Source organism: Corythoichthys intestinalis, chromosome 8 (genome assembly GCF_030265065.1).
Source record: "Corythoichthys intestinalis isolate RoL2023-P3 chromosome 8, ASM3026506v1, whole genome shotgun sequence".
Taxonomy (NCBI): Eukaryota; Metazoa; Chordata; class Actinopteri; order Syngnathiformes; family Syngnathidae; genus Corythoichthys; species Corythoichthys intestinalis.
In genome coordinates, this window is record NC_080402.1 from 33,441,658 (window position 1) to 33,463,884 (window position 22,227).

A 22,227-nucleotide genomic window follows, 5' to 3' on the forward strand; every position below is an offset into this window, starting at 1 on the left:
ATATATAAACACACCTAAAAATGCCTTTACGCTTGATAACACACATCACTTAAAAGTTAGGATTTTTTCCTACGTTTTTCAATTAAATTTCTATTTGTGTCAAGCCATTTTTAAGTTCTAGTTAAGTTTTAAGTTAGTCTAAACTGTAAGTCCTGATAGGATTTAAGTTTTTGCACTGTTCAGAATAAATGTATGATACAGGCTGTATTGGAGCACATCAGGGACCAGTGCTACTGCTACTTGGTGTTTTATCCAGCAATGACTACTGAGCTAAAATTGATAGTTAGCATTGTTGAGTTTTTATTTGACATGCTCATCACTCCACAACGCTATGTTATGTTATAGCCTGTATGTAAGACACGTTAGCCACGCATCGAAAGCGGTCTTAATTAATTGAAACCTAGCCCTCCGCAGTGCTAACGTAAGGTGAGCTAGTAGTGACAGTAACGTTAATCTTATACAGTATATTAGCGTTTAGCGCTCTTTATTAGCGCTTAGCGCTCTACTGCTTTAAGATGGCGGCTGTTTGCTAACGCTGCCCAGACGCGGCCTAGTCTGTCATTGCGCATCTAGTTCAACATACATGTGATCTCTATGAGACTCACTGGACGCCACCTGCAACTAACGTAGCATGAGCGGGCTAGTATTTAGCAACGTCGGCGTCGTTTGTAGCGGTTGTCGGCTGCAGTAAGTTTTTTTTTTTTGCTTCTTCCTCTACGCACGTGACATCAGCGCGTTGTCCCGCATTAAAAGTAGTCCGAGCAAAACGTGATGCTTAGAGCTGTCAAAATAAACGATTACTCGAGGTGAATAAAATTACTCGGATCAGTTTTTAAACTCGAGTTACTCGAGTTGCTCGAGTATTCGTTTCAGCTCTAATTGAAATACACCACAAAGTGTGAGTGGCGAGTTTTAAATTAATTAGAGATCTAGCCAAGGCAAAGTCTGAGTAAGTTTTATGTGTATTTTGCATAGCTATTTTGATTGGGAATGCCAGTTTTCTTTGCATTGTGCGCTTTTCTTCTTGTGAACATTATTTTTTTGAGAGATAGTAATATTTTTGTTGTGCTTTCACTAAATGATACTTTAGCGACTTAACTTTTCCGCCCAAATGCATGATGGGAAGTTGGGCAACCATGACTGTCAGTGGTGGCTGCAAATGGTATATGTTCTGCGTTGTGTTCCATGAAGCGTGTTAAGAAAAAGATGCTGTCATTCTTCCCCACATTGCTCGCCACAATAGTTATGTTTGTTGTGGACGAGTTGCCAAAGCCTATGCCAATAAAAGGTTAGATACAATAAACGCCTGTGTCCATTTGCATTTCACGGCCTTTTAGCTCTCATTGTGCAAAACCGGAGTCATTGTAATCTGTTTGAGGCAATGGATGAGCGGGTCATTCTGTGCTTGCGTTAAATGCGTCAAATATTTTGACGTGATTAACAAAATTAGTAACCGCTCGTTAGGCCTGAACGATATTGGAAAAAACTATTGTTGCGATTTTTTTTAGGTTTGCAATATATTGCGATATTATATTGCGATATTAAAAAAAAAAAGATCTATCTTTTTTAAAGAAATTTTCACTAAATGACTTGAATAGCTGTTTGGAAATACTTTACATAACACACCGTGACCACAGTGTATTCATATAATACCGTTTAATAGTGATGCACGATAATGCATTTTTCAACCGATACCGATAACCGATAATTTCCTCCTCATTCCAACCGATAACCGATAATGTCAAGCCGATAATTCTATTAAAAGATTTATGTAAAATTTTAAAGTATACACAAAAGAAAATATTACTGTGCAAAAATATAATTTATTGCTCTTTTTTTCAACATAAAGTATGAACAAGTCGTCAATTCAATCATCTAAATAATGACAGATTGTCTGACATTGTGTAATGGTAAACCTTTGGCAACAATTACTTACAGAGTAAATACCTAAGTTGCACAAAAATGCGTTTAAAAGTAAGCCATTCCTAACATATATAACATTAATCCGCTGCAAAACACACCTCCTTAAAACTAGTCAGTTTTAAGTGTAAATCTATTGGCAACAAGTGAAATTATCTGCCATCGCTTCAAGTGTATTTCTCTCAGATTTCTTCGAAGAAAAATAGCTAGCTGAAAATAATCTTAACAGCCTTGTTTTAAGCAATACATTATTATACTTAATCCTAAAAAAAAAAAAAATTGAAGAAGGAAAGATTTTGAATAATATTTGTGGCTACAGAATATTGATTTAAGAATTTGATTATCTACTGTGACTGTAATTGAGCAGAAAAATAAGTTAAATAATTTGAAAAGTGATTACTAATGTTATATGCTTTGTTGCACACTGTGAAAATGATTACCTCAAAAGAGCGAGATGTCATGTACCCATTCTGCAGCGCTTTGTTTCCATTTGCGGCTTTCACGACATTTGCGTTACAGCAGCTAAACTGCTACTCGGCAGTACTATTTGGACGGAGTTGGAGCTCGCATCCGCGTGCGTGTTGTTTTGTGCCTGAGTTTTATTAAGCCGAAAATAAAGGCAGCGTTACAAAGTCATCTGACCGCTCGTCATTTCACATTCTGAATGCATTATTGACTGGCTGACTTCGTTTTCTCCATGTTTAAACTATCTTATAACCACTGTGCCGTCATGATAAGCTTGCTTACCGGACATCACTTTTTCATGAAGAATGGTGGACGTATAAACTGCATTATTTCTTTTATCCAGGGCTTTGGTTCTCGGGTCATTAAGGTAAAAAAAAAAAACTGTGTCTTGTCTCGGCGGCGGCGGCAGCTACATTCGTACCGGATAATCCGCCCTCCCCGTCCGGTTCGCCGCGGCGTATTTGGGTCCTGGCTCTGCTCGCACGCCGTGGGGGAACGCTCGAGAAACCGGGGTGTTCGCCGGAGGTCCAGAGGCTGGGGAACCGGGCTCGGCTCGCCCCGCCGGCGGCCTGCCGGACTGGCCAGAGCGGCTGGCTCCGTCGGAAGACGGCTACTTGCCGACTATCGGTCTCCAGTAGTGCCGGTGTTCAGCCTTAGATGCGAATTTACCACCCGCCTTGGGCTGTAGTGTTGTATCGGTCGCGAACGATTCGTTCTTTTTGAACGAATTGTTTGGGTGAACGAGACCGAACTAATCACCATCTGCACTGATTCGTTCTATGAAGTTGGTGGCGCTTGTTCGCTGCGTGGGAGGGCGTTGAGCAAGCGGCAGCGTCTTCTGACATCGCACACGACCAATCAGACGCCAGCCTCATTGCGTGCAGGGGAGGGAGCGGAAACAGAATCAAGGCGTCTGTCACTCATTTCCACGTGTGGCCAAATAAGCAGCAAGCGTGCAGGCAGGGGGGAAAGACTGAGTTTTGTCACTTCCCGTTCAGTGATTCGGTCCTCCGGTTCCTGACCTAGCTTGCTGCTAACTTGACTTTCCAGTAATGACTATGCGGTGAACGAGTCATAAAATGAAAGGAAATGACTTTGTCACATATTTGTTAACGTGGAGCCTATCAAATGCTGCTCAAACAGACAAAAACACCGCACAAATCTAGCGAGCATGGTTTAGTGTTCTACTTTTCTCAACAGACTCGGGACTGTACCTATGACGATATACTATCAAATTTACAGTAATTTAAAACACGCGTAGCTACGAGGCAAGCAAAAGCTGAGCTGCGGTCGCGTGACGGCAGTGAAGCGGGCAGAGAACTGTCACTATATGGAGGCTTCATGGCAGCGATATTTACCTCATATGTGCACAGAAAAAAAAAAGAATATTTAGTATGATCACCATAATACTGATTTGCAATGAAACTGTATATACATGTCAATTTTTTCCGAGTGTTTTTTTTTTTTTTTTCGTGTCAGAGGGTGTCGGTTGGTTTGACAAATTATGTCAATCCGTCCATCATGTGCTACTCAAGCGCCTAAAACAAAGCGCGCGGACACGGGAGATGTCGCAATATGTCTACATTTTTCTTAACAGACTAATGAGAGTAGAAAGGCGACATCATAAAGAGCAAACAATTATTTCTCGTCAGCATTTGACGATCTGAGATGCGGGGACGACAGGGGAGCTGACCGGATTATTTTATTTATTAATACCAGTGCAAAAATTCAATACGATCGTCTTAATAATAAAAAACAAAAATACAACAGAGCGAGAGGTAAATATGATGTGTTGGTCGTTCCATATTTAAGAATTAAACTTTCGATTTATTTTTATTTTCGTGACAGCAAGCATGCCGCGTTGGCTGGTAGAAGCAGCAGCATTGTATATGTGAGCAAGATCATGCTGAAGAAAGTCCGTGCGCCCCCGACCCCAAACCCCCACTTCCCCCTCAAAAGGAAAATGTTTAACCGTGTCCTAAATCGAAATGCAAGCACGAGCCATGACTTTGCTCTCTGACTTTGAGCCCATAGAACTAAGACCGACGACGCGGAAGTTCTCCCTCGCTTTTGGAGCAGCGGGAGGGAGACGAGGCTGTCTGTGAAAGCAGAATGATATCGCCTGTCACTCATTTCTGAAACTACGACGAGTGGTCAATGTGCAAGAGAGGGAGGGACCAAGCAATGTCACTTCCCGTTCAGTTATACTGCGAAGCGGTCTTTGGTGATTCGTTCGGCAACGTCACTTCCCGTTCATTAACCGAACGATTCATTTGGGCGGGGAGGGAGATGAGGGGGGCGAACGATTCGTTGAACGATTCGTTTGAACGAATCTCTTTACTGAACGAACCGGAATGGATTCGTTTACTCAAGTGAACGAGAGATCCCGTCACTATTGGGCTGCATTCCCAAACAGCCCGACTCTGTATCGTCACCAGCCCTGTAGTTTAACTTAGTGTTTACAATAGCTTTAGCATTCCTGCTAGCAGCAGCCTCGTATTTGTTCCAAAATTCTTTGTGATGCAGTTTTAAATGGCTGCTGGGTTAGTGGTTTTGAATGTGGACGCGTTCTTTCTGCCTCGTGGAAATTCTACGGTACATGTTTTGCAGATGGCGAGAGCGTCGTTTTTTTAGTAACAGCCGCCATAATATTCAACTACTTCTTGTCTTGTAACTCTGCCTCCTCAACCCCTCCTCCCTCAGGGGCTTCAGAGAGGGGAGGGGTTGAGGAGGCGGCGTGCTGAATTCTTCGGTTGCGCACATTTGGAGGCAAAATCAAGTATATAATTATCGGACTGCATTATCGGTTGAATTTTTTTATTATCTGGATTATCTGTGTGACGTCATAATTGCCATTATCGGCCGATAATTATCGGTGACCGATATTATCGTGTATCTTTACCGTTTAATTTGTGAATGATGAAGATTTCTGTATGAAGGTATCCAGGAAGTCATGTCTGCACAAAATAGATCATTTATTGAATACAATATTTTACACTTCAACAGCAGCAAATACATTAAATGATAAATAAAAGAGCAGGTGCATTAGTCCCCTAAGTTTTTGACAAAATATAACAATAAATAAAAACTTCTGTAAAATAACAATAAAGTTGTCAACATATTTGAACAAAAATATTAAATATGACAAATAAAAGAGTTGTTCACAAACTATAACAATAAATAAAAACCTCAGTAAAACAACAAAGTTGTCAACATATTTGAACAAAAATATTAAATATGACAAAAGAGTTCACAAACTATAACAATACATAAAAACCTCAGTTAAACAACAAAGTTGTCAACATATTTGAACTTAAATATTAAATCTGACTAATAAAAGTGCAAGTGCATTAGTCCCCTGAGTTGTTTACACAAAATATAACAATATAAAACTGCAAAACCACAACAAAGTTGTAAAAATATTTCAACCAAAATATTAAGTATCAAAACTTTATGTGCAGCTGTACTATATATAGTTATTTGAAAAATACGGTTTACAATAAATTTAAATATAAAAGAAACAAACTCAATTGAACTTGTAAATAATTGAACTGAATAACTGCAAATAACTGTGATGAATAACAGAACCATTTTAACTCCCAAATTTCCTGCCTTCCTGATAGCTGTCACATGAATAAAAAGAAGAAAAGACATTCCTTCAGCTGTGTTATGTATTTGTCTGCATATCGTCCACCTTCCTTGCTCAGCAATTCTCAACTGGGTCTCATAGGTTTTTGGCCAAGACTATTAGTTTATCCACTATAGCAGGCTTGAGACAAGAACGTTGGCACGTAACAATGTTCCCACCTGTGCTAAAAAGCCTCTGATGGGGAGCTCGTAGCAGGAATGCATAGATACCTGCGTTTTAAATGGTCCCACATGTTTGACGGATTACTTCTTGTTGAGGCAACCATGGCGAGGCACTGTCGACAGGGCTGTTTTTTGTCCCTTATAGTCTTGTTCTTGCCAAAATACTTCCAAAACTCCTTTTGGATACAGTCTTCCTTGCTCCTCCAACGTGTTGATTGCTTGCTTTCACTTTGAGAACGGGCCCTCCTCCCTCCGCTCTGCTGTTCGGCCCCTCCTCCCTCCACTCCGCTGTTGCAGGGGGAGGGGGAGGAGCCGATGACTTGCTGGAAGGGAAGAGAAGCTGTGCGCTTTTTTCCCCTCTCCTTCCTCAAAACAAACGTTTGTGGATTAAAAAAAATGAAATTAAAAAACTATCGCACGTCCTTGCGATGGGACTATTGCACATGCGCACATCGCGATGGCGATGTTTAAACGATATATCGTTCAGGCCTACCGCTCGTTAACGTGATAAATTTGACAGCGCTAGTATTTTTATGATTGTATTTACTATGAAAATCACATACTATAAAACGGAGAAAAAAAACTAATACTGATGAGAAATTTCAAATGTAGGTTCATTTCCAACAGTCACAATGTTGTGGCGTTATTCCGTGTTTTCATCATGAGATTGGCCATTTTATATAATGATGACGATACACCACAATTTAGTATACAGTATTTGAAATTATTTGAGATTATGTGATGAAAAAAAGTTTTCAAAAAGTTAACAATTGTGTGTTTGTTAGTGGCTAATTCTTTCACAATATAGTAGTGGCTATATGTGTGTATTTTCATTTACTCTTTCATTGACGGCATTAGACGTCCAATCAATATTAGCTGGGACTACCAGTCCCTCCAAGTCAAAATGGATTTGATGTGTATTGCCATCAATGGCACTAAAACACGATCATTTGATGCCAGCCCTCCCAGTTCAAATGAGTTAACTGTTTATTTTATTTATGCACCGTTTGTTAGTGTCGTGTGGTTATTTATCACACCCCCGGCTTGTTGATTTATGGACATCTAGTGGCTCATCCCCATCTTTAACTCATTCACTCCCAGCCATTTTCACCGGAGCAAGGCCCTTCACTCCCGGCCGTTTTACTGGATTTTGACTTATTTTCCAAGGCCCACAGAAAATTCTGTTCTATTGCTATATAAACATTTAAATCAATTTTTGATGGGAAAAAAAAAACGGCGAAATTGAGCTTTTTGTGAAAGCATACATTTCAAACATAACTGAATTACAGTGCCCTCCATAATTATTGGCACCCCTGGTTAAGATGTGTTTCTTAGCTCCTAATCATTTTTTTAATTCAAATAATATGGGACCTTAATGGGAAAAAAAAAAAGAAAAATCCAACCTTCAATACAAGTGCATTTATTCAGTGGGGAAAAAATCCTACATAAAGAAATAATTATTTGACATCAAATAATGTGTGTCACAATTATTAGCACCCCTGGTGTTAATACTTTGTACAACCCCCTTTTGCCAACAAAACAGCACCTAATCTTCTCCTATAATGTTTCACAAGATGGGAAAAGACAGAAAGAGGGATCCTCAGCCATTCCTCTTTGCAGAATCTCTCTAAATCATCCAGAGACCTGGGTCCTGTCCTCTGTACTCTCCTCTTCAGCTCACCCAGCCACAGATTTTGATTTAAAATGTCTTGGTATTTCAAAGCATTCATGATGTCATGCACCCTAACAAGGTTCCCAGGGCCTTTGGAAGAGAAACAGCCCCACAGCATCACTGACCCACCCCCATACTTCACAGTGGGTATGAGGTGCTTTTCAGCATGCGCATCTTTTGTGGCACGCCAGATCCACTTAAAGTGTTTGTTGCCAAAAAGCTCAATCTTGGTCTCATCTGACCAAAGCACACGGTCTCAGATGAAGCCTGGGAGAGCCTGGGAGACAGATAATGTTTTCCTTGTACAAAATAAGATAAACAACAAGACAAATAGAGCTTTTGATAGCAAAGTAACAATTTATTTACACATAACTAACTGAAAGATTACGCTGTTCTGGCCGCGACAGCCGGTTAAACTTTTCCCTCATCGCCGTCTGTCTCATAAAGATGAATTTTTATTAGTCTCTGCGGGCTCTGCTCGGGAACAGCACCGACTCAAAGGCATTGTCCGCTGCACTAGTGGTCCCGGTCATTCTGCTCGGTCATCCAGCGCCTGGCATCTCGGACGTCCTACCGGTTGTTTTGCTCGGTCGTCCGCCACCTGGCATCTTTTCGGTCGTCTTCCGCCGCCTTGTGGCTTGGCCGTTCGTTGCGTTGAACCGGGTTATCGGGTTGCGGGTCTTACCAAATGCGCTACTGCCCTCCAGTGGCCAGTTTTATTGCTTTAAAATGGATTTTCAGCTTTGTGCTTTGGAGCTAAATTGAATCACGGCCCAGAGATGTCTTTTTTGGAAAGAAAAAAAAAAAGAAAAGAAAAACATCATAAAAGACGTAAAAATACGTCTTTGGGACACTGAAACAATTAAAAATAGAACATATTTATACGTTTTTGGGAGCAAATGAGTTAAGAAGTATCAGCACTCTAGAGTTGAGTCCAGATTATTTTAATTCGATATTACTAAAATGGACGATACTGAATATAGAAGGAATTCTTTTATCAATATGGATCGTCATATTGCCAAGCACTAATTCCATGCCATGACTAATGCGACATTGGTCAATAAATGTCATAAGTTGAAGCACAACGGGATGTCTTCATACATGTCCATAATCTTATTGAAATATGCTGTGATAACCTCGAAGGTCCAGCAGTGCAAGGAGGCCTGATAAATCAATTTGTGTCACCGCACAATGCATCTCTGACCCTTTGAGTGAGGGATCAATCACCGCTTGTGCGTCCATCTTGTCTTGATGGCTCCAAAGAAGGCCCGATTGACCCCGTAACCCCAAGTGTGCGTGGGTGTCCGGCGCTTCCGTCAGCGGGTTAATGAGCACCAGCCACTGGGACGACAGGGCTGAATGACCGCTCTCCGCTGACCTTGTGCTCTCCCTATGACCATTGCCGTGTGGCAGCTTAAGCACACATTTGTACAGCTGCTGAACAAGCTTTCACGCAAATGTCCGGCACATAGAATCCCATTAAGAAAAAAAAACACTGCAACTGACACTGAAACAATCAGTCACAAATGCATCAATACCCAAGTATTATTTTATTCTGAGTAAGAACTAGTAAAAATCGAACATCAAATCGAATGTTAGTCAAATTGATCACATATACTGTAGGAGCAATCATAATGCTACAGGGCAGTGGGTATAGACCACATGACGTCACAACCACGCCCCCGCGTTATATTGTCCGTCAACTCGTCGTGTTGATGCATTACCGCTACGTAAATTCCTCCTATTATGGCGTGTTATTCTGCTCGTTAACATTAATGATCAAAATGGTGAAGGCGTGTGTGGCGGTCGGTTGCAATAACAGAGAAGATAGACGGAGAGACTTGAAGTTCTACCGTATTCCGAGAGACCCGGAGAGGAGAGCGAGATGGACTGCTGCAATTCGACGAGAAAACTGGGCTTCAAACGATTACCACAGATTATGTAGTAGTCATTTTATATCTGGTAAGATGCATTTAATATATATTTAGAGGGTTTTGAGCTGACAACCACAATTAAGATCATTGCTAGGCTAATTGCCGACAACATACACTCAGACGTTGTGAATGAACTACCTGAAAATATATAATTATAAGGGGATAATAAGACAGTTGTCATACAATTAATTTACAATTTCACTATTGAGGTCAAAAGCCAAAAAATAAATTCAACTAGGGACAATCTGGAGTAGTGCTATCGCACTTCATATTTATTACATATTATATATATGTATGTAGTGAGAGTGCTATCGCTAAACCATATAAACATTAAAAGCCCTAGCTCCATTGACAAATGACATGAAATACATTAGACTTGACAGTGGATGTTAGCAAGAACAAAAGATTTTGAATTGAAAATTTCGTAACTCACCTTCCCGAGCACAAGATAGATTCCTGCCGAATTTTCGTGGACGAGGACCTGTTTCACCCAACCAGCATCGAAGTATTTATAAGCCTCCAAGCTCTTAAAGTTTTTCAAACTTTCGTGAGAATAGGCTGATTTTGTGTGGACAAGATAGTTGTAAATATCAGGGTAGCAGATGTCAGGCAGAGACGGCGAAGACAGCGGGTCGAAAAGAATCGATTTAGGCATCAAATATGGATCTGGCGAATGGATAAACTGAAGCTTTTCCACATAACACCTTTTATGCAACGCATCCAATGAGTTTACAGCGTCAGATAACACCGGGGCTTCCATGAATTGCTCTATAAATTGCACGACTAATTGAAACCCTTGAGAATAGGGCTAAAAAATGACGGACAATATGGCTGCCGGATACAGCGACACGTCATTTTGTGACGTAGGTGAGTAGGGTCTATTGCTTATGTGCACACATTTGAATTGAATGTGCCTACATACAACAATTATATAAATTTTTTATGATTTATTAAAAGTGATTGACATCAGTCCTATGAAATACTATTTACCAAGAAAGTGCTACTAGCCAATAATAGCATTTTATATTGAATGCCAAGAATAATATCAATAATAATGACCTCATTGGTTGCCATTGATGGTGCTAGACGTCCAGTTCAGGATACTATAAGTATCATTGCACAATTTGCTTTAAATACAGTGATCCCTCGTTTTTCGTGGTTAATGCGGATCAGAACCCGCCGTGATAAGTGAAAAACGAAGTAGCTAAAAAAAAAATAGAATAATTGCGCTGAGGGCGTGAAGTAGCGAGGGATCACTGTACATTATGTACTTGCTCTTTGGTCATTATTCTTTGGTAATAGTCCTTGTATGCTTCTTATGACAGTGTCATAAAGCTGCATTTTTGTGACCTAACACCTGTCATGAAAATGAATGAATGATTATGACTGTGTGTCCTAACCTAACCTTAATCCAAAGACACCTAAACAATGTTAAATTTGCATCAAAACTGACTTAATTTACTGCATGACATTTAATAACATCTGTCATAAGCATTCATGTTTATTCATGACAGGTGTCATGTCATAATTATGACACTTTCATTACAAACATTCAATTAGTGTAACTATTTTGTTACAATAAAATAGCAAACATATTTCAAATTACTGTGTACTTAATAAATTAACGGAACATTAAAAAAAGGCATTGATATATTTAAAAAACATATATATTGCGAGGTGTCTGTAAACTGGGGTCTCCAGGGTAAAACGGACAATCAAAAATAGTTTGGGGGCTTAATGCGCCAAGAAACTGCTATTGCGCATATAGCCATATTGTTCTATCAAACACAACAGTTCTTTTGGCTTAAAATACAGCAGTTTATTTTAAAGATGGGTACAAGAGCAGAAACTGCTTTCTGAGCCTTGTCTTTGTTTTCCGCCATATATACAGTGGTACCTCTACATACGAATTTAATTCGTTCCAGGACCTTGTTTGTAAGTCGAAATGGTCGTATGTCGAGCAGTATTTTCCCATAGGAATACATTATAATTCCATTAATTCGTTCCAAAGCCTAAAAACATACACTAAATTCTTAATAAATACTGCTGGCACTGTTACAAATGGCAATTAAACATAGAAAAACAAATAAGTTATAAATAAATAATTCAGAATATTATAATAATAAGAAGAATAATTAATAATTATTCCTGTAAATAATGTAACAAATCGGATTCTAATATGGCGGACACTTTTTACTGTCCCTGAACGCACCGCGAAGCTGACGTCTCAGTGAGATAGGTCGGTGCGGTAGAGATAATACTTTCGTTTTCTTGAGAGCAGTCAACTGCTTAAGACAATGGGCGTTTTGTGTTGGATAAGTTCTTAAATAAATGATAAAAACGTGACGAAGCTGGCGATTTCCTTGGCAATGTTACCACAATAATAATTGTCACCTTAACTTATAAATAGTGGCGAACGGTGGTCGGAAGAGGACCATGGAGCTGTATTGTTGAGCCAGTTCAGAGACGCGCACCCCAAGCTCATATTTTTCTATAACTTGCATCTTCATTTCAAAGGTAAGCATCACTTTTTTCCTTGTTACTCCAACTGTATCAACTTTTTTTGAAAACTGTGTTGATTTCTCACACAAGAAAATCCACCTTGCGTTCGTTTGCAGTGCTGTCATGTCGTCGTATTTCGAGCAACTCGTCGGATGTAGAAACAAATGGCGGCTCAAATTTTACGTCGGATGTCGAAAAGATCGTGTGTCGAAGTGATCGTATGTAGAGGTACCACTGTACTAAATTGGAAAAAAAATTGAATGATCATGTTATTTAAACCAGACTTAAATTATTATTATTTTTTTTATTTTGATCAATTGTATTCTTTTTTAGTTTGCATAAATCCAAATGAAATACTCCACTCCAAGTGAACAATTGACATATGTCTCTATGATAAACACTGACATCTTAACACTTAAACTCAAAAAGCCTAAGGGGCATCATAACGGTTTCATTCTTACAATTTCATTAGTTTCAATATTTCCTCTCTGCGTTAAGGCAGCAAATCTCCAAACCGATGAGGTTAACACACAGCAGATCAACCACATTCACGTCTTCCCTCCCTCTCTTGTGTGCCAGTGTGGACGTTGGTTAAAATGAAGAGGGGTAATGAATTTTAAACTGCAAGAGTAACAGCTCCCAGACATGCGGTTTCAGTGTGCGAGCAAGGGGGCGAGTGGGTGGGCGTGTGTGCGTTTGGGATTTGTGTCTATGTATCTGTCAATGCGAGTGCGTGTGTGTGCGTGCACGGAGGATAAAGACCTTGCAAACGAGCCTGGCTTAGCTGACAGGTGACAAGGGTGCTAGTGAAAGGGGATTTTGTAATACCAACAGTGGGCAAGCAAGGAAGGGACGTGTGAAAGACGAGAAAAAGAAAACTTTTCTTGAGCGGCTGAAGGAGTGGAGAAAAGAGGCCCGGTGGCTTTTTCATGGTCCTAATCAAACCGCTCCACCGTCTAGCGCGCTCATTTTTATTCAAAACGTCCAAATACTAAAATGACGCCAATGGGATTGATCCCCGTGTCAGTGCCTGTGTGGTATTTCCTTTCTCGTTTCTTCCGCCCCATCCTCAACTTTGACATATCAGTCAAGCCGTGCTACAATAAGCAAAACAAGCCCCACACATCCTAACGGTTAAAAAGTGATGCTTTAAATGTGATTTACCTTTAATCCATCAATCACTTGTCTAATTTACAAGACAGCTTGTGTTTATCATCATACAGTATATGCTCACATAAGCAAAGCAAAAACTGCTGTCTACAAGGAAGTAGAAAATTACATCAATTAATAAGAAATTGAAATTAAATACATTAGTACTTCAGTTTACTAGAAATCTGCTCGTAAATTATTCTGAAAAGTTTTTTCAGCATACTCTACAAACTGTTGTGAGGATAATTTTCATATAATCTTATTTAGAACAACGTTACAGCAGCAATGAAGTAATTAAGATTAAGGTTCACAGATCATGAAAACTCAAAATTCTGTCTATCCAAAAATGAGATATTTGGGAAAACGTTCAGTAGGAGAACTAATGATATCACATCCTAATTAGCTAAATAACTCAAAAAAAAAAAAAGAGTGAAAAAAAACCTGCAAACATTACCTGAGCCTTTAAATGGTCTGTCAGCGTGAGTCAGAAGCAATGTTTTTAACCTTACTTTAAAAAAGTAATTAGTAACAGTAAATTACTTCTCCCAATAAGTGATTAAGTTAGTAACTCAGTTACATCATTGTAAGAGTAATTAGTTACTCAGCAAAGTAACTGACGTTAATTTTCATGTTCTATACGTTATTACATTGTACATTTTATCACATCTTTTGCATAACAGATGTTTATATTAACTGATTGAATTGAACTGATTTTTTTTAATTAAAAAAAAAAAAAAATTGAGGACACACCATAGACTTCCCCAGTCACTTCATCTGTGACGGGACGGTCCCTAGTGGGCCTATTTTCAAAAAATTAAAATTCAAATATTTTCAAAACCAAAGCCGCTAGCGACCTAAAACCAAAACGGGCACCTCTCAGGCATATATGAGTCTCCATGAGCAGCAACGAAATCCCGATCAATTATTTTTTTGTACAAGTATAACAAAACTTAGAATTCTCAAATTTTATGCCAGATGCACAAAAATCACCAAATGCTGAGATAATCACCAATATTTTTAGGATCAATAGCAATATTTAACATATTAAATAAGTTTTTGCCCCAAATAGCAACATAACTTAATTTTTTTTTATTTAGTGCAAGCTTTCAACAGCTAATAAATCACTTTATTTTCACATCAGAAACTTCATACTTTAGGAAAGCATGCGGAATCATCTTTTACTCAACAAAAGCAACAAAAGCAAAATTTGCATTTTTCTATTTACAATCACAACTTGTTTACTCTAGTTGTTTTGATTAAAAAACATCACATAAGGTTCATGAATATGTCTTTCAAGAAAAGTTTAGTGAAAGTGACTATTTTTGGTAATTAAATTATACATATAGGCCTATTTATTATTATATTGTAGTGTCTACAAGTACAACGCCAACTTGGTGATGATAATGCACACTCAGCAGGAAAACAGTACATTTTTTTCATAGAATTGTACCCACCTGGACGCCACGAACTGTATGAAAAAAAAAAAAAAAAAAAAAAAAAAGTTGCCCGAGAGTTTAAGATGACGCTTGCCACGCTAAATGTGAATGCTACGCTAACGCTCTGTGCCACCTAGCCAAACATGATCGCGTTTGCAACGGCGTCACCACCCCCATCCCTTCTCCCGCTCTGCATTTCCAGGGCAGGCAGGCAGGCGGATGTGTGACAAAATCAGACAACTTGCACTTCATTCAACCAAATTATAGTAACGCACTAATGCGCCCCTTCAAATCCTCACTAACGGTAACAGCGTTGCAAAGATGGGAAAAGCCATTAATGAGATTGCTCACTACTGGAAAAAAATAACGCTGTTTGAAACTCTGTTATACTCTAACACCATTAGTAACACTTGTCATAAGGGTACAGTATCATGGAGAAAGTTCTGTATCCAAGCATACTAACAGATTAAGGGTTCGGAAAAAGCAAGGTACGTAACGGTGCACCACCAAAAGGAACTGCAAACTTGATGATTGCCAAGCTTCACGAGTGGTGGACTATGGGTTTAACGGTTCATGTATTAATGTATTGAACCGTTTCAGTTTTGCATGTTTGGTTCAGTTCACTTCTTCTTCACTTTCCAGATATATTTTATTCTTTTTTTTGTTCTCATAAAATTTGGTACTACTCAGAGGTTGCGCTAGACATTTTCGTTGTCTGTCATTTTGACTGACAGGGTCATAAAAATCCGGTCATAGTCTATTTTTACCCGTCACTTAAATTTTTAAAATGATAATGATGGCATATTCAATAGTATTTTGTTTTCATTCATTTTTAATTAATATTGTAACGCTTGCTTGGCGGCGAAAAATTAGACACGGAAGTCGTGGTATTTTTCTCCCTTTTTACTCTGCTTACTGCCAACAACTCCACCCCCAAAGAAAAGGAGGCAACTATATAGACCCCAATCACCAACGTCACACAATGATCTTAATTGTGGTTGTCAGCCCAAAATCTTCTAAATATATATTAAATGCATCTTACCAGATATAAAAAGACTACTACATAGTCTGTGGTGATCGTTTGGTGCCCAGATTTCTTGTCGAATTACAGCAGTCCATCTCGCTCTCATCTTCGCGTCTCTCAGTATACGGTAGAACTTCAAGTCTCTCCGTCTATCTTCTCTGTTACAGCAACCAACCGCCACACACGCCTTCACCATTTTGATTATTAATATTAACGAGCAGAAAAACACGCCATAATAGGAGGCATGTACGTAGCGGTAATGTATAAACATGACGGGCTGACACACAATATGGCGGCTCCGGTCAGGGGGGCGGAGTTGTGACGTCATGTGATTGGGGTCTATACACAGGCGGCAATCTTGTCCATCAATTGGATGACGTGCTGGCACACCGGGTGCACCAATAACAACCTCGCGTTGATGTGTCAATCACGGTGCCGCCGCCAGACCCCGGTTACACTACAATATTCTGACAGAATAGCCAACGACGTCATGCATTAAGAGAGACAATAGCTAATTAATATGCTAACTCGCCACCCTGTGGTCTGGGGTGTGAATTGCAACCTGTCAAAATGACTGACGGACTTCTGTTTTTTCCGTCACCGTTTTAAAAAACCGGTCAACGACGGAAAATTTCCGGTTAACGCGACCCCTGGTACTACTAGATCTAAGCACTCCATGTGGAATCCAAGTCCTCGGGGAGTTTCCGCATGAACGCTTGTTTATATGTCTGACACTATTGAGCTAGAAGGCATTGCGCGAGTAGCTTGCAGGCGTGTCAAGTGCAAGCAACAAGCATGAGTTAGAAGACCCATCCACCGCACTAAAGTCTCCTGTTTGGTGTCACTTTTTGGCAATAAAAGCATTTTAAAGACCAAATGTGAAGTAATTTCATAACATGCCAAATAGGGTCACAATTAAAGTAATTAAACATTGTCCAACAAATAAAGCATGAAAAAAATAATTTATATGTTGTATATTTGACAAAATAATCGCGTTTCCGAAGTTCGAGCCTGAAAGGGGACGAACCCGGAAGTGATACGTCACACCGAGAACAGCGATGGCAGCGCTCCATACGGCGACCATACAAAGCCCTTCAAACAATGATTCAAACAGCGATATATGCGATAGATCGAGCGCAAGGGAGGAGATCCAAGTTTTTGAAGAGTTGGAGGAAGAAGTGGAGGTTGGAATTTTATGTTGGACCTAACATGTATTAGCCAGACGCTAATCAGGATGCAAACAATGTGGCTAGACTACCTGACATGGAATGGAGACAAGACACATCGGGATTACAAGATTGGTAAAATATAGGCTGTTATTATTTTCATGATTTGAAGATGCAGGCATTTGTACATAATTTTATGTTTTTGTCTATCTGATGACATTGTTTAAAAAATAAATAAATAATAAGACTTAATGTTCATTTTGGCAGATCCGGCAGCTCTCGTGCATATAAAATAATAATATAAAAACGTTGGGGGGAAAGAAGGAGATGAGTTGTTGATGGCTTTCTCCACTTTATTGTGGCAACAATAAGGAAACAAAATAATAGCGGTCTGCCGCCACATTCGACCGCGAAGTTTTGCTTCTCGCTCATCTCCCCCTCGCCTCCTACTACTCTCAGCTCTCCAGTCCCAGCGTCTCTTAACCCTTTAACGCCTAAGCGTATTTTGGCCGAATTTGCACGCATTTGATGTTGCCTTTATATTTCAAAGAAAAAAATTGTTTACAATGGCCAAGTTGGGTCCCTTTTTTCAGGACACCTTGAACTTCATGTCCAAACTGTTGTTTTCTTCACTGACCAATTATAATCCACATTTTGGACCCAAAAAGACAAAAAAATCCCAAAATCTTTTTTCAAAATTTGTAATGTTGATGTCCCATTGACAACCAAACATGCTCGACCAACCGTTTTGAAGCTTGATAATATTTATTCAACTTGTTAGGATAAACATTCAATAGAAAAAAATAAGATTGAATAGTTTTATGTTTGACAATTCAACACAAACAGCAGGTATGGTCATAGGCGTTTTTGGCCTTTACACATACTATGGTCAAAACAGGTTATATACAGTGCAAAATAGTGAGAATATATATATATAAATATATATATTAGGGCTGTCAAAATTATCGCGTTAACGGGCGTTAATTAATTTTTAAAATTATTAACGTTAAAATATTTGACACAATTAACGCGTGCACTGAATGAGCCGCTTTCGCATTGCCTCAAACAGATTTCAATGAGGCCGTTTATGGACATTAAGAGTGAAGAGAATGCCACCGGCCGCTTGGGGGCATCGCAGCGCCGTACAATACTAATGTTATTCCTTCTAATAGCGGGAGAATTAGTAGTTGTGAGACGTTTATCCTGTTCCTTTGTGCTCCACACATATTTTGGTAAGTTTGCTTTCTTTTAGTAGCAATTATGTGTCTCTTGTTGTATTTTGGGTAAGGTATGCACAGAGATATATGTTTTATAAAGGCCAGTGGACACAGGTGTTCTTTGGGCTGCGCCGTTTATTGGCATACGCTTCTGCAACTCCTTCACAACAAACAGAAGTCTCATTTAGTGAAAGCACAACAAAAATAATATTGCTATCTCTCAAAAAAATAATGTTCACAAAAAGAAAAGCACTTCAGTCTGTGGTAATGAGGCCCTATTCTCACACAGCTAAACAACAATGCAAAGTGAACTGGCATTACTCAGAGTTTGGTCACTCAATTCTTATTATTGTTATTTTTATTCTTATTATTATTATATTAACTCTACTTTTGATTGAAAATTGTACAAATTTTATTAAAACGAAAATATGAAGAGGGGTTTTAATATAAAATTACTATAACTTGTAACTATAACATTTATCTTTTATGAACTATAAGTCTTACTATCCATGGATCACTTAAACAGAAAGAATGTTAATAATGCCATTTGTGGATTTATTGTTATAATAAACAAATACAGCACTTATGTACAGTATGTTGTATGTATATATCCGTCTTGTGTCTTATCTTTCCATTCCAACAATAATTTACAGAACAATATGGCATACTTTAGAGATGGTTTGAATTGTGATTAATTGCGATTAATTTTTAAGCTGTAATTAACTCGATTAAAAAATTTAATCGTTTGACACCCCTAATATATATATATATATATATACATATATATATATATATATATATATATATATATCATCTAACACAAAAAGGGTTTGGAGGATATCTTTTTGTGAAGTTAGGTGTTGTACCCATCACCTTATCAAAAGTATATACGTACATGCAATCAAACCTCTCGAACACACATCTACATAAAAATTGAAAAGATTATAGTGAAGAAAAAATATATATAACAGTGAAAAAAAGTATTTTGAAAAATATTGACAAGTAGTTCAGTTCAAATTTTTCAGGCATGCGACCCAATAAAGGTTTTTTTTTTCTTTTCTCAATAAAGCTTCTTCTTGAACAGGTCACGGAGCTGCGTCACACACAACGTCACACAGCCTACTCTTTCGCTGTTTGCGCGCTGCTGTCACCTCTACTCGCCGAGACGCCGACTCATCCCAGGAAAACAAGGACAAATACGGCTCATCTTCTTCCTTGAGTTAATGAAATAATGCATTAGCTTGCGCTAAATGTAGTTTTAGATTCATTCTGCACGTTTCAAAATCGCTCGCTCAAACCAACCGGCCGTTGCTTGCTTCGCATGCCTCCCTTTCATTAGTTGGCGCCTCGCTCGGAAATTTATTAAAAATGATCACATTCGGTTCGTCCTTCTTGACATCACAACGGCTCTTGGGATATGTAGTCTTTTGTGCTGCTTTCGATTTTGAAAAAGGACAAGAAATGATGGAAATATGGAGATAGATACATGGTCCATGCAGCATTTTAATGCACATTTATGAGTGCAATAAAACTATAAAACTCAAATGACATTATCTCCCGTTTTTCTTGGTCGATTGACTTCAAATAAAAACTGGTGTGGACATCAACTTCCGCACTTTCAAATGAGACCAACCAGCAGCACGCAGGTGACGTAATTACAGCGTGATGAAGCTTCAAAGACGATATGCATAAACGCGTTGCTGCCGAAACGTTCGTTGTTAAAGGGTTAAACGGATCGTGCATAGTGTCTTGTTATGAGCTTTTTGTTGACAAAGGTATTGAACACACAACGTGCTGACAACTTTGTTTCTTTATTAACACATGGAGCTAACAGTTTGAACACAGCTTGGGGCTCTCGGCAGGCTGTGCGGAGCGATAGATAGAGCCTGTGCCTCTCTATCACACTCCCGCGTCACGTGACCAAAACAAGAGTAACGTTGCGTGCACTTCAGGATGCCTCGAAAAACATTATATCAGAATATTACACGAAGTTAGGACATTACAGTATAAAATAAAATAATATGCAATAAATTCATTTACACAACAAATCCCAAGAATTGCATGTAGTTTATGAAAATTAACGTCATATGAAAGAGTCGGAGATTTGTTGGTGCACTGAAAAGCTGGACCAACAAATCACACTCCCGACATTTAAGAAAAAAAATTAAAATTTAAAAAAAAAACTTGAAATTTGCGGCATCTTGGGAGCAAGCAGCCAGGATCAAACGGTATTTCAACATGCCAAAAAGACTGTTGCATTTACTGTCTTTTTTTTTAAGAAGAAGGAAGATGGTTCAAAATGAGTTAGAAAAGCACATAGAAAAGAAAAAAAAAGGAAAGTCCCACAGCATGGCAAGTGGGCATATACATTTTGTTTTCAGCACCATTTTCTGCATAATGTAATGTCCATAACTGTGTGCGGGCCCGTGAGGGGGCCATCGGACAGCAGAGTAGTGACATAGCGGGAAGTGAGGAGAAGAGTGCGGCGTGAGAGCGAAGTTGGCGGTCGCATGTTGCAGCAGTCCGCTGTTATTTTGTTATTTGTTATTTAACTGTTGCCACAAAGTGAAGGAAGCCATCATTCCCTCCTCTCCTTTCTATTTCCCTATGCGGGCTATTACAATATGTTCCGGGAGTTGTCCACGTGCCGTCATCCCTGCGCTGTCATATGGACTTTGCGTTCCGGCACCTTATAATTTACAAATTAAGCACTGTTCCACAACAGTTGGCAGCTCTGCTTTGACAAAGTCATCAGTCATCTATCCAGAAATCACACTTACTTTTTTGCAAATCCTTGATCATAAGCAGACCGGTTGAGGAAGCAGGCGTCTTCAAAGTCTTTGTAGCAGAGAACACGACTCGATGATGGCGTGAAATTCATTCGCTTAGTGCGAACAAAAGATGTCCATTTACGTGCCCTGCTATCCTTTAGCCACTCATACAACTTTTCTTTATATTGAGAACAATACATTGCCACACACCGCTGTGGCATCTTACCGAGAAGCAATGCAACAATACTGTGTGTATGGCGGACTTCCCTCGCAGTTCTCGGTGTGACGTCATTTCCGAAGATTTCCGAAGATTGTCGAAGAAAAGCATTTTCGTTGTCAAGGGCGTTGCTATGGGTTAAACAAAGAATCTGGAAGGGTTGCGTTTAAAAAAAAAATTTTTTTAATCGAAAATATGCTCATAATTGTTTAGCCATTGATATTCAGAAACATGGTTGGCAAACCTTACTTCACATTTGGTTTTTAAGTTGTTGTTTTTTTGTAGCAAAATTGAACTGAACCGAATACTTCAAGAAACATAACTGAAATTTAAACCCCTAGAAGGACTAAGACTTGACTCTTACATCCGGAGACAGATTAATACTAGACTTGGCTACAATTTTTAGGAGCATTTCACATTGGCGTAAAGGACTGGACCGTTGCTCCAAGGACCAAAGGTCTCTTCCAGATGGAAGTGGATCTGACTTTTCATTTGAAAATCAAGATCCCCAAATCTGGAAGATGAATGAAGAGATACAGAATCAATGTCACATGTTGTCCAGTGTAAACTTTCCTCAGTCATGTATGATTTTGGGTGATTTTTCATCTGCTGGTGATGGTCTACTGCAGGGGTCCCCAAACTTTTTCCTGTGAGGGCCACATAACTTTTCTCTTCTCTGATGAGGGGCCGGGGTCAGTTTGTAACAGAAAAGGTGTGACGATTGCAGTAGTGCCAAAATGTAAAGATTTATTGTTTTTCAGAAAGTCACAATCAAATAACCCTTTCTGGGTTTCCGCCCTGTCCTCCGCAGCGGATCGCTGGCTGGTCGGCGGCGTATCGGCTGGATGTTACCTGCTACGGTGGGGGACCCTGCCCTGCCCTGGGCTTGGTGGGCCGCTGGGGGCCCCGTGGCGTGCCGTGTCGGCTGGGGGGCTGCGGCGGCA

At 39.4% G+C, this 22,227-nt stretch overlaps 1 protein-coding gene across 2 annotated transcripts in view; it reads left to right on the forward strand.

Moving 5' to 3' along the window:
• acsl1a (acyl-CoA synthetase long chain family member 1a) overlaps positions 1-22,227 on the forward strand; it is a 128,734-nt gene that overhangs the window by 10,313 nt on the left and 96,194 nt on the right. The window lies entirely within an intron of this gene.